General features: G+C 39.3%; 1 protein-coding gene across 1 annotated transcript in view; it reads left to right on the top strand.

Annotated features, from left to right (window-relative positions):
- The first annotated feature begins 2,457 nt into the window (after positions 1–2,457).
- spp1 (secreted phosphoprotein 1) overlaps positions 2,458–11,550 on the top strand; it is a 38,438-nt gene continuing 29,345 nt past the window's right edge. Inside the window, exon 1 of the mRNA XM_034708903.1 lies at positions 2,458–2,523. The gene's annotated coding sequence lies outside the window, so the exon portion shown is untranslated. The remainder of the gene's footprint in view (positions 2,524–11,550) is intronic.

Genomic DNA, 11,550 nt, shown 5'->3' with positions numbered 1-11,550 from the left:
TAAACCTTTGACAACTACTGCAGCCGAGTCCTGGCCTCTTGCTTGATTTCAAGAGGATCTTTTCATCCTTGCAGCAACACTTTTGTACATGCTAAGTAGTCATATTAGCTTAAATGACAAAAGTTTTAAAATATAGCAACCCCCTCATCACTTACTTTAACTCTCCCTGTCCCATTAAAGTTACTAACCATAGACCTTTCTGGAGTCCCTGAGCTTCCTTGTCTCGTAGGTTCCTCTGAGCAGCCGTAGACGTCCTCCTGCTGTGGACGTTCCAGACTCCTGCTGATACAGACATGCTGGACTCCAGTGGCAACAACTTCTATTACTCGTCTCATCACTATCACTGCTCCCTCTCTCTCTTATTCTCCTCTATCCCTTTTTCCAGACCCAACTCAGTCGAGGCAGATGGCTGTCTGACATGAGTCTGGTTCTGCTCGAGGTTTCTGTCTGTTAAAGGAAGTTTTCCTCACTACTGTAACTAGCTAAATACTGCGAGGTGCAGTGCTCATGGAGAATTAAGGTGGGGTCAGATTGAGTCTTATCCTGTCTTGGTGTTGGGTCTCTGTTCATAATTTGACATAGAGTGGTCTAGACCTGCTCTGTTTGTAAAAGCATCTTGAGATAATGTTTGTTGTGATTTGGCGCTATACAAATAAAGATTGATTGATTGATTGATTGATTGATTGATTGATTGATTGATTGATTGATTGATTGATTGATATTGAGTTAACAAAAGCTCAGAGAAAATGTAAGGTTTGACTTTCAAAATAAAAGTTGCAGACATATATTTCACATTTAATGACTTTGTGTATGTCTTTCAGTGATATTCATCGTTAACTAGCAGTTCCAGCATGGGAGGAAGTCCCTCATGCCGAGCTCAAAGTTGTTGTTGTACCTTTCTTTTAGTCATTAGTGTTGTTGACTTTTTGTTTCCGCCATGTAGAATGCAATTCTGGCCTCCCTGATGAAAGTCTTGTGTTTGTTCTCTCTTCCTTTACCTCCAACCACAAACGCCTACATAGGGTATTTATGTTTCTCATAATGCTCTGGCATTATGTTTTGTGCAAGATATTACCAGGGATAAAAATATGACCATCATTACTTTCTCCTTTTGTTGGCTTTTCATGATTTTTAAGACTAAATGTTTCAGCAACATTGATATCTTGTGTTTCTGCTGGTTTGCATCAGTGGGTTTACGGTAAGTCATGTATTTTTTTAACCATCCTGTAAGCTCTGTCTGCACCGGATGTTTGCCGGTCCGGTCTCATAAGAAGCTTAAAACATAAGGTTTACGAGAGGTCATGTTCAGGTCTACACGCCGCGTCTCCTTCACTTCCTGCATTATTTCAAGATGTTGCACACACACATACAAGAGTACGGAGGCTCTCTGTGGTCACGTCACAAATTCTTGAGGTCACATTGAGCTACATTGGATGTATTCTTTATTTTATGCATGATGTGATCCATGATTATGGCGTCTGAGCTTCCTCTGCCTTTCAGTGGACTGTGGAAAATGTCTGCTCTCAACCTGACCATTGTTGGAGTATGGAAATATATTTCTATTCCTATACTGAGATCATGATTTATGGTTCAGACTAAAGGAAGAGTCTGAATGAGCTTCTGTCACAACTGTACATTATATAACAGTTTGTTTTCAGGGTGAATGTTGAAGAAAACCTCATTTGTCTTCGTGAAATTGTGCAAATACAAAACTATCTTTACAATTTGTGAACAACTAGGGTGGTGAAAGTTTTACTGTCTTGACTTTTATAACTATCTACATGAATATAGATGACGCGCCTTCCATCAAATTACAGAAGCACTGACATACTGTGCTGCTGATGTACTTTAAAGCTGAGGCGTGTGAAGAAGGGCTCTGACTGGTGGAGCTGCAGAATTGATGTCAAACACATGAACTTACTGATTAGTTCAAAGCAGAAAGAGTCATGTGTTCATTTAAAGCAGACACTGACTGTATTTTAAAAACCAACGACTCTTGTTTTAGTGTTCTACAGCAGCTCTCTCTACCTGGTATTTGACAGCAGGGATAAAAACCCTGAGAGCCCTTTTTTCTATCCTCATTCAGTTTCATATTTTCCTGGTTTTATTTTTTTTATGTCTGTTTCCACATTTTGTTTTATTTTATGTTCCTTCTTGTTCTACAAGTTTTTGTATCACTCATGACTTTCCCTTATTTAGCCTCCTTGAGCTTTTTAATCATCTCTTATGTTGTATCATTATATTTAACCTGTGTGTTCCTTGTGTGTGAAGTGTTTCCTGTCTTATTTTGTAAGTTCCTCCTCCTTGTGTACCATGCCTGGTTTTACTTCCTGCCCTGTGTGTTTCCCTCCACTCTGATTGCACCTTATTAGTTACACCTGTGTCCACACCTGCAGCTCGTTACCCAGCATGTATTTAGCCTCTGTGTTTCCTTCCTTTGTCTATCTTGCCTCCAGTGTTCATGCCATCTTGTGCTCCCTGAACTTTCTCTGTGCTTTCATTTGGACCTCTTGGGAATTTGATGTAAGTTTTTCTTGTTTTTAAAATAGTTTGCCCCTTATTTTGATTGAGTGTTAGTTTTTGAATTCCACATTTATGGTCCTGCTTTTGTGTTGAGCACAAAACACAGCAGGACAGAAAGTGACTGAATGCTCAAATGCATGAAGTGACTCAGCATAAAAGTGGACATGCAGCGCATGCAAACAAAAAGACGACCTCTTAAACCACATCAAAACGCATCCAGTTTGTTAGAAGCTCTTTGCAGCATAAATCAATGCAAGAAAAAATGATCGATAATTATTTTAAACTGCATCTCTTTTATTTATGTTGACGTGTTCTCTTAATAAAAAAATGTTCTTACATCTTTTAAGAATTCTGTAGGCTACAGACTGATCACAGCAAGACTTTCTCACCATATGATTTTTGAACTTAGGGCAGATGTTTCACTTGGCACCTAAAGATAAAACCATAAACACTCTTTCTTTCATTCCAGACTTTTTATAAATAAAACATTTTGACTGTAAATTCAGCAAAATGTTTATTTCTCCTTTTCACTCTTTTTCATTTCTGCGACATAACTCCAGTTTATTATGTTTCCATCTTTTCATCCTTCAGCCTGATCACCATAAAGCATTTCAGTGACAGAAAATGAAACAAAACCTCAGAAAATTCAACTCCTGCAGACTGTCGTGTCTCCAGGCAATGAATAAAGACACAAGTGACAGCAGAGTACGCAAACACGATACCTGCACATGCTCACACACGCACAGAAGTGACTCAGAGAAGACATGAAACATTTTCAAAACTCATAAAACAAACTTGACATTTACAGCTCTCTACAAACTCGTTAAAGGAGATGAGTCTATTGTCATGTGTCACTGACCACGCAGCTGTCCACACACGCACACACACACACACACACACACACACACACACACGGACTACTTAAAGTCCTCTTGTATTATAACCACAGTGAAATCTGGAGGACTGAGACAATGATGCTGTGACAATATCTCACCTGTCAGGTTGATGTTTTGAAAGACAGCTTTCATATTTCTACTTAACAGGATGCTAAGATCACATTCTCTTCAGTGGACTCTTTACAGAGCTTTAAATTAACAGGAGTCAGTGAGGAAGAGAGTGGACATCTGTTTAACATTAAGAGCAACAACTGAGCCACATCAAAGAAAATACATTCTAGTTAAAGTTTCTCTCACACAAGGTAAGACTCCTCGTGAGTCTAGCACATGCTGCAGAGACAAGAGAACTATCTGGGTCCTGTTCTGTTAGTCTACGGGAGCCGGCAGCTGCCATAATTATTTAACTCCTGTTTTAAAGCAAAACATTTTTGTGTCCTTTTAAAGAGGTCGTATGAGATACTCTTGACTACTACGTGTATTAGATATCCTGGTTAATTCAGACACTTTAATGAAAATAAGGAGGGAATCAAAAAATAGACCATTTTTCAGAAAGTAAGACCATAACACCAATGTGAGTGTATGTGAACATTGTTTTAATCTAGCTTTTAATTTGGAGTAATTCATTTTTAGTCCTGGACTGCATTATTGTTATAATCATTGCTTTAACATTTATTTATCTTATTTAATTATTTATCTATGTATTTCTTGTATGCAAAACAGCAAACTGATAAGCTGTCCGGTCTGTGTCGGGAAGTCCATTTGACTTTTGCTGAATTCACTGATTGTTAAAGCTGCTGTGAGGAACTTTTGTTTTGTATCGGTTCTGGCGCCCCCTTGTGGACAAAGTGATACCTCTTATCTCTTGTCCTTTACATGCAAAAGTAGTGTTTTCAACAAAAACCTCATCCTGTTTTCTTTTAATGTCAACTTTATCAGGAAATGTGATTATTTTCCATGGAAACAGTCAAATAAAGGCTGTTTTTGAAGCAAGATGTCCATCATCTGGTCTGACACCTACCCCTCAGGACGGTTTCAGGCATTTAAAATAACAGAGAAGGTGTCAGTGTTGCTGCTGATGGTCTTGTTTGCTACTGAAGGTCATAAAGAGTCAGTATTATTTTCAGTCTGTTTCTCAGCCAGTTCAAAACTCCTCACAGGGCCTTTAAGTAATGAATTTTGATATTTTTGCATCTAAGATTGAACTTAATTTAAGCAACAAATGCTGAACATTATCAAGTTGAAACAGTGCTGTCTGTAGGGTTTATTTCAGAGCCATGTCATTATGCAATAAAAGAAACAAGAACTGAAAACTTACTCTGAAAATACACTTCCATATAGCTTGTCTGATTTTTTTAATTCAACTTCTGAAAATTGAAGAAGCAGGCAAAACAGCGTTGTTCAGTGAGTCAGGGAACTCTGGATGTGAGCCGTTGGTGTCCTCTGATTCAGAAAGGTCCTTTTGCTGTTACCAAGTCCCATTCGTCTGAGAGGACGCTCTCTGGGTTTGTGTTTATGGACTCATAATTTACGCACCTCCACCAGCAGGTAATCTGGGATCTCTCCTGCTCTCTAGTAGCACAGAGGTTTCTCCTCTCTCTCCTTTGGTCTGTTGAGTCTAGGTCTTCCTCTCTGTATTTGAGTTCTTGTGTCCAGAGTAAACAGGATGTTATTTCTGCCGTCAAAATCACTCTTTCTTTCATTTGTCTCTTTTGAAGCCCACACAAACATGTTGCTCCCAAAGTTAGTGCTGGAAACTGAAGGTCATTCCGACAGTAAAGTAAAGTAAAGCTTTGAGAGCTTTAAAGCATACACTGCTTGGTATCTCAGACAGACTTTCTTAAAATTAGCTGATAACATGATGAAATCTGCAACATCTGCTGTGTCTCATGGCCTAGCTTCCATGGCGGAAGGTTACAACAGGTGATGTTAACATGGGTGGATATAAGTTAACTCGATTGTTCACATTCACATTGTAGGAATATCTCGTATGAAAGGCATGAGTGTGTTTGAGTGGAGGGTTGACTTTAACAGCGCTTACAGTAAATGAAGATGCAGCTGACAGCAATAAGGTTAGAGAGAGTTTAGGAGCTTGTAAACACAGAAATAGAATCACAGGCTCAGCACAGAGTTAAGTAGTTGTGTTGGTGTGTGTGTCTGGATGTTATTATTAGATACAGCATTAAACAGCAGTGTCATCATCAACACCGTCACATCCGTGGAAAAACACTCAGTTAGCAGCAGTGGAAGAAACAGAAAGACGGCCACGAACAGCTGACGTGTGGAAGTTTTACTCTTTAGATTTTAAGACAAAATCACACTTAAGTTCATTTAAACAGTGACAGTCCTTTCCCCTCATTTTAGACGATTGTCTGTCGATGCACCTTAGCTACGTGGTCCTTTTAAAACAGAGAGGAGACATGAACATACATAAAGTCAAGTCAAGTCAACTTTATTTATATAGCACATTTAAAACAACCAGTGTTGGCCAAAGTGCTTTACAAGGTAAAAAGTAAAAATTACATGAAGACAACAATAAACAACAACATAACAGGATATTAATGTCCTCTTCACGAGTAGAAGGCCAAAGAGAAGAGATGGGTCTTCAACAAAGATTTAAAACATTCAACAGTTGGGGCCGATCTTAATTGGAGTGGCAAGCCATTCCAGAGCTTGGGGGCCACAAAGGCTCGGTCTCCCCGGGTTTTAAGGCGACTTTTAGGCACATCCAGGAGCAGCTGGTTTGTTGACCTCAGTGCTCGGGTTGGGTTGTGAGCATGGAGAAGATCAGCCAAGTAGGATGGTGCCAATCCATTTAGGGCCTTGTACGTTAAAAGTGCAACTTTAAAATCAATCCTGTGACGGACTGGGAGCCAGTGGAGAGCACGCAGCACAGGTGTGATGTGCTCCCTCTTTTTCCTGCCAGTCAGGAGGCGAGCTGCAGCATTTTGTACAAGCTGCAGGCGCTGAATAGACGCCATGTCTAAGCCGACATACAAAGAATTACAATAATCAAGCCTAGCCGTAATAAAGGCATGTACAACTCTCTCTAGATCCTTAGGAGGGAGATATGCCTTCACCTTCGCTATGAGTCTCAGCTGGAAGAAGCTGGACTGAACCACAGAAGAGATTTGTTTCCTAAATTTGAAGGCTCTGTCAAAATGAACTCCAAGGCTCTTTACAGAGGAGTGAACATTTGCTGCGAGAGGGCCGAGAGTGCTCCCATCGAACTGTTGGGGCTGTCCAAATACAATGACCTCAGTCTTTTCCTCGTTAAGGTGCAGAAAATTTAGGCTCAGCCATAACTTTACATCTTTCAAACAGTTGAATAAGGACTGCAGGGATCCATTCCTCTTTAAGCTGAACGGCATATAAATTTGCACATCATCAGCATAACAATGAAATGAGACGCCATATTTCTGGAAAATAGATCCCAGGGGCAGCATATACAATGAGAACAGGATAGGGCCCAAAACAGACCCCTGAGGAACACCACAAGTAAGAGGGGCTGTCCCAGAAGAAAAATCTCCCAAATGGACAGAGAAACTTCTGTCTGTCAGGTAGGATTGAAACCAACTGAGTGCTAAACCCTTAATTCCACAACTATCAAGGCCTGAAAGTAAGATTGGAGAACTTGAATTAGCTTCTATTATCGTAAATCAATCCAACATTTTTAATACCGACCTTGTGGTCTGCGTGGCGATAAGGATCAAAACATTTCACCTTGCTTTGTTAGATCTCCTCACTCAGCAGTAAACAGGCTGCGTTGCTGCCACATGGCGGTGCGCCGGATTAAGTAAATTGCTGCTAAAATTGCATGTTCTCTCCACTGACATGCCCACCATGTTTTTGTAAATGCTTGCATGCGGGTCTTTCGTGTACCTAAAAACTCCTGCAGACTTTTCCTGGAGTTTCTGTTTCAAGTTAAACAAACATATTTGTAATTACAGGGACCTTCTCATTAAGGTTGTCAGACTGTGAGATTTATGATAACAGTCTGTCTCGCCTATTTTCAGTCTGTAGGCTGAAGCATTCTAGTACTCCACTCCAGATACACATACATATGAGCTGTTTTACCTACAGCGCCCCCTACAGGCCTGGAGCTCCTACACTGCGAAGCCTCAACTTATCTCTTGCAGATGTTTTATAATTTTGTGTGTTTTGAGTTTGCATCATTTGTGTATTTGGAGCAAGTTTGGTGTCAGTGCAGTTGATTTGGCTTTTAGCAGCACTTTTTCTTATTTGTAGCATGTTTCCGCTGTTGCATTTCCTCTTGACTTCTGCTTGTGTTTTCAAAGATTCCTCGTTTCTGCATTTGCAGCTCATTTGTCCTGATGAGGATTGTTCGGGCTGTTTTAAATTGTCTGCCCTGAAGTTAGGGAACTGGTTCATGGCCCTGTTTTCACTGTGTGAGAGGATGCAGTCGAGTGAGTTGTAACATGTCACAAATTCAACCGACCAGTCAAGAGTGACATTTGCTGTACTGTACCGTGAAATTTGGGCTGACTTAAAAAATGATTCATATGACTCAGAAATTGTGTTAAACCCCGCCTCAGTTCCAACCGTGTATATCATTACGAAAAGAGGGGAGCTGAGCGACAAAAAAAAAACAGAGATAATAATTTGATAAGGAAACGAACCTCTCTGCATTAATTTAAGATTGTTGCATCTTACAGCTGTGCTACACTTTCCGTTGCTTTTGTTTGATTCAGGAGCAGAGGAAAATATGCAGAAAGAACAAATTTATTTAAAGTTGTCATATCTACTATATGTTCTGCACATGCTGGGAGCATTTTGCTTTGCATGTTGGGTTTCATGGGTTGTAAATTTAGAAGACTTAATAGAGAATGTGGAGCTGTAGATGCATGCTATCAGACAGTCTTTGCAACATTTAAGTTAGAAACAAAAAAGACAGTCAGCAGATGTGACTAAGTTAAGTCCAGTCAAGCAAGTTGTTATTTAAGTAGTTTTTAAATTAAATATTCATGTTTAATTAATTAAGACACACTGATATCTGACTTTGTTAAGATGAGCTAGATTCCAGTATTTCTTTGAATAACGGCAAAAAAGTCATCAAGAGTTGTTTTTGAAAAGCATTTCTCATAAAACTAGTTTCAGAGCTGAGTGTGCTTTTCTCTCCTCTTCAAAACAAATTACTCTGTAATGATATAAAAGCAGGCCCGGCTTTTTTCCTCCTTCTTCTAGGAACTGAGTGAGAGATGTAAACACAGCAGCACGCCCACTCACTTTGGTTTGTGGGGGCCGGCTCACGGCTGCTGTTGTGCTTTGTAAACTCTCCACCTTTCTGTCTGCGCTCTGCAGAGGCCGCATGCTAACGGCTGTAACAGGTTTAATGAGCGCCTTGATTTAGAGGGAAGTGGCTGCTGCAAAGTGTAGGAGTTACACAGTTCAACACCAGACTGTGACCTCTGATGGGAAATAAATATATGACAAATATGGCAAAGCACATCATTTTTAGGGTTAAAGAGCGGTAGGTTATTATTACAGTCCTCTGAAAGCAAAGTATGAAAGATTTCTGTTTCGTTTTCTTTTGATTGAACAACATTTAAGGATGCCGTTTTAAGAAGAATGAGAGCATTGAGAAGTGACCACTGACCATCGGATGATTTATTTATGTAATGTTTACTCACATTCATTCATGCATATGTACACGCGTTTTCTTTTCATCCTGCTTTCTTTTGACACTCAGATGTAATGTAAACTCTGTCTTGGGAGTCACCAATAACATAGCAAATGACCGGCATCTCAGGCCCACAATAATACAGATGTTAAAAACTCATTTAACCAACTAATTCTGGTGCCGACTTGTAGGGGTGATTATGTTTAATTGTTTCACCTTAATATTAACTTAAGGCTGTTTCATATCCAGCTAAAAGCTCATGATAGTGTGTCAGGATTTTGTGAATCTTTCTTTTCTTTACTCCTGCATGTGTGCAAATGTTTTGTCAATGCAACATGTGGCACTGCATTTTATTTAAGCTTTTTTTGTGTTATAACCAGATATCGCATATATATCTTTGCTAACTTGACCCCAGATCCCTGTATGTACAAAAGTGACTTACGGGAGCACTTTGGATGCCATATTTTGAATTGTATTCAACAAAGCATTTGTATTTGATAAGATTAGTGAATATATGTTTCCATTTAAGGAATGGGACAAAATGAAACACAAGCAAACCTTTAGTGAATTTACTATTTACGGGGATTAAACATTGTTTGAAAAGTTTTGGAAAATGTAAGTATACCAGTTAATAAATATGTATCAATGGTGTTGTCATTTTTTAACATTCTTAATATAATCCTGATTCCTGATTGTTTCTGAATTGTATTTTATTTTATTTTAACCATCTTAAGAAATCCATTTTAAAATAATTGTATTCCTTTAGAGTTCTTTTAGGGGAATTATGTCTTTTAAAATGTTTTATTTCTTTATCTTGACTTGTGTGATTTTATGAGCTGCCTAATGTGAAGCACTTTGTAGCTTGTTTTTTGAAAAGTGCTCTACAAATGTATTATTATTATTATTATATCATAATTAGAATTATATTAGAATTATAATTAGGGATACAGTTAGCATCTTGATTGAACAGTGGTCAATAACACAGAAGGTAAATTAATCAGTTGTATGTCACTGTTTCCCTGAGTCCATTGCTGTTGCTCTCCCTTCCTCAGGTTTTTCATGTATACACCTGGAAAGAAGAGGGGAGGTGTGCTCTACCCGCCTCATGCTTTGGCATCCACGTATGCACATTGAAAGGCAGGGAGCTCCCAGATCATAATCACATCACCTTTGATGAGAGCGTTCCTGACTGAAGATCATCAGTTGTTGGTTCTGAAAACACTAAAGGTGTCCGTCTTGCTGCTGATCCCAAAACCAGACATCTATTTAGTGAGTCTGATCTCACACTGTCCCTGTATCAGCTGGGATGCTTTTGCCATTATAATGTTGAGCATCACATTTGCCATTGTAGAACCCACATTTACTACCTCACAGCGGTTAGCTTTACAGCAGATTTAACATATAAACCATGTTTATTAGAAATTAATGAATAAGTGGGGTCAGGGGCTGGAAGGAAACCTCCTGTAAATATTAAAGCGGTTTTCTGGGGTCACTGTGGAATGGAAAGTAAAGATGTTTGAGACCAGATGTTTATGGAGAGTGAGGGCATGAAGAAAGCGTCTATACATAGGTTTAAAACCAAGGGGGGAAAAAATCAGAGTTTTTGGAACCATCAAGTGTTTTCTTGTATGATTTGGTCAAGTCATTTATAGCTGTTTGTCCAATACACACTTTTTTCACCAGGGGAAATATGACTGTCATGTTGCTGTATGCCTTCTGAGAGATACAAAATTAGCTTTCAATTCATCCATTCCTCAATAACTGAAAGCTGAAAGTCTTTAGAGATTATTTAGGCAGCCTGACTTTAAGGAACTGCAACAATTTAGCCAAAATTTAACAAATATGGATTGCTTTTCATGCACATACCACATATGTTTGATTTTTGCAAAGCTACAATGCCCTAAAGGTTTAATTTTGGGTTAGGGTAAGAACAATCATGATGACAACAACAAGATCTGGCACTCTGGCACAGCAGGTTGGGGCTCCTTTCTTAAGATATCTTTAAATGTGTCTCAGAGATGTTTGGGCCAAGCGGCAACCTCCGGTCTAAAAGTATGAGTCCAATGCGTAAGTGCTAAAAACTGCTATTCATTGAGGATCTGCTTGAGGCTAGCTCTGGAAGTACTGGAAACCACATACAACGCTATTCAAAAAAGCCAATCTTTACAGTAGAAATAAACATGTTTACAGCCTGGTTCAAAAGACAAGTGTAGTCTGGATAGCTCATTTCTTGATAGGAACACACTGTACGGAGGTGAAAGTTTTTCTAAGGCGGCAATTTCGAAGATATTTAGATTACGAGTCTTCCAATGACAGGCACAGCTGACTTGATTAAAAGGCGGGAACACTGTAGCTGTTAGTTAGGAGGCTCAAAGCCCGCCTCTTTACCTTTACAATCGCTCGACAGCAGCAATATGGCTCCCGCTGTCGATTGGCCTCAAAACAGCGCTTCAGAAACAGATGGGTGACGTCACGGATACTACGTCCATATTT

The sequence above is a fragment of the Notolabrus celidotus genome, chromosome 19 (genome assembly GCF_009762535.1).
Source record: "Notolabrus celidotus isolate fNotCel1 chromosome 19, fNotCel1.pri, whole genome shotgun sequence".
Lineage (NCBI taxonomy): Eukaryota > Metazoa > Chordata > Actinopteri > Labriformes > Labridae > Notolabrus > Notolabrus celidotus.
The sequence above is the reverse complement of the archived record's forward strand: the minus strand, read 5'-3'. Positions and strand labels throughout refer to the sequence as shown.